The sequence below is a fragment of the Rhagoletis pomonella genome, unplaced genomic scaffold (assembly GCF_013731165.1).
Source record: "Rhagoletis pomonella isolate Grant_MI unplaced genomic scaffold, Rhpom_1.0 Rhpom_scaffold_00002, whole genome shotgun sequence".
NCBI classification, from domain to species: Eukaryota; Metazoa; Arthropoda; class Insecta; order Diptera; family Tephritidae; genus Rhagoletis; species Rhagoletis pomonella.
Window position 1 is genome coordinate 74,954,648 of NW_023458556.1, and position 2,432 is coordinate 74,957,079.

General features: G+C 40.1%; 1 pseudogene; it reads left to right on the forward strand.

The window, feature by feature from the left end:
- Nucleotides 1–285: 285 nt before the first annotated feature.
- Nucleotides 286–725, forward strand: LOC118734066 (annotated as a pseudogene).
- Nucleotides 726–2,432: the final 1,707 nt, after the last annotated feature.

A 2,432-nucleotide genomic window follows, 5' to 3' on the forward strand; every position in this document is an offset into this window, starting at 1 on the left:
GTTATTTTTTAGTTTTTACAAAATATTAAAAGAAAATCCATTTTTTTTAACTTTTTATGGATACATTAAATTGAAAAGAAATATTCATTGAATATAGCCAAACCACATTATTCTAAACCTTAAATAAAAACTATGAGCACTCTTAGATTAGTACTATGGTACGTTTAGAAACAAATGTATAGTATGTAAGATTATTGCAAAATGTATTTATATGAAAAAATTACTCAATAAAGCAAAGAATTTCTTGGTATTATTTAATATTAGTACAGTGTACAGTGAATCAGTGTTAGTGTTCTTTCTTGAATAAAGTGAAAAGTAGAAAATGGCTCGTACAAAGCAAACAGCCCGTAAATCGACTGGTGGTAAGGCACCACGCAAACAATTGGCAACAAAAGCTGCCCGTAAGAGTGCACCAGCGACTGGCGGTATAAAGAAACCACATCGTTGGTACAGTGGCTTTGCGTGAAATTCGTCGTTATGAAAAAAGTACTGAATTGTTGATCCGCAAATTACCATTCCAGCGTTTGGTTCGTGAAATTGCCCAAGATTTCAAAACCGATTTACGTTTCCAGAGTTCCGCTGTTATGGCTCTACAAGAAGCAAGCGAAGCATATTTGGTTGGCTTATTTGAAGATACCAATTTGTGTGCCATTCATGCCAAGCGCGTCACAATTATGCCCAAAGACATTCAACTGGCTAGACGTATTCGCGGAGAGCGTGCTTAATTTATCAACGAAGAATCTCAATAAAAACGGTCCTTTTCAGGACTACAGTTTTTTAAACAAGAGATCATCAAAGTTTTAACTATCAAAATCAGCATTTTACCTACCGATTTTCACTCGTTTGCGAGTTATAAATTTGTGTACTGTACCTTTTGCATTTTCTTTTTCTTTTCATTGGGCGGGGTTTTAACGTGGCGGGACCCAAACCCAGCGCACGCGAAGTTTTACGCCTTCTCACTTTAGCTCGCTCCCAAACGGGTGTTTGGTTGCTACCCAGAGGATACGTGGATATAAATATCCGGACGTTGTGAGCTGCGATTTGAACCGTACGCACAAGAATCGCTTCTGGCCACTCCCAGGTGAATGGCAGTCAAAAGTTTTCCACTTCTGCGCACGGAACCACGTCGGCGTATGCCGACGACATCGATATTATCGGTAAAAACAAGGGCTACGTCTGTTCTGCCTTCTCGGGATTGGATAGAGAAGCAAAGCGAATGGGTCTGGTGGTGAACGAGGACAAAACGAAGTATCTCCTGTCATCACACAAACAGTCAGAGCATACGCGTCTTGGCACCCACGTCACTGTTGACAGTTACAAGTTTGAAAAAGTAGACGACTTCGTTTATTTGGGAACCAGCATTAACACCAATAATAATGTCAGCCTTGAAATCCAACGGAGAATCACTCTTGCCAACAAGTGCTACTTTGGGCTGAGTAGGCAATTGAGAAGTAAAGTCCTCTCTCGTCGTACAAAGATCACACTCTATAAGTCACTCATCATGCCTGTGCTGGTGTATGGCGCGGAGGCATGGACAATGAAAGCATCTGATGAGGCGGCTCTTGGAGTTTTCGAGAGAAAGATTCTGCGAAAGATTTACGGACCTTTACGCGTTGGTGATGGCGAATATCGCAGACGATTTAACGATGAGCTGTATGAGCTTTACAACGATATAGACATAGTGCAGCGAATTAAAATTCAGCGGCTCCGCTGGCTTGGCCATGTCGTTCGGATGGACAGAAACGCTCCTGCTCTGAAAGGTAACAGAGGAAGAGGAAGGCCTCCTCTGCGTTGGAAAGACCAGGTGGAGAAGGACTTGGCTTCACTTGGCATTTTCAATTGGCGTCAGTTAGCACAGAAGAGAAATGACTGGCGTGCTGTTTTGGACTCGGCCAAAATCGCTTAGGCGGTTACAGCGCCAATTAAGAAGAAGAAGACCTTTGGCATTTCAGTGACGCTGTCAGTTAGTTTTATGCATGTGGTTCCATAAATATGTATGAATGTAGTGTGTCAAGTTGTTGTGGATGCATGTACATGTGCGTAAAAGTATACTTAAATACATATGCATGTATGTAAAATTATTCTATATCCACTATGGCTTATTCGTTTATTGTATGTATGTACATATGTGTAAAACCAGATTATAAATGAGACGCAATTTTGGTGCGAAAACAAGAGCATCGACGCTGAAAGTGTGCGCATGTACCTACATATGAAATTTCTTTCGTACGTATGTATAAACCTATCAAAATCATAAAAGAAGATTAGTCAACTCTTTTTAAGAAAATATATTGAATCTCTTTGTAAATGAATTTTGTCGTCCTGAAAAGGACGGTTTTGTTGCGTCGATGAAATATTTAAATTTGACTACAATGTGCAATTTATGCTTTCTTTTCGGTTTTCTTGGGCAAAAGTACAGCTTGAATGTTAGG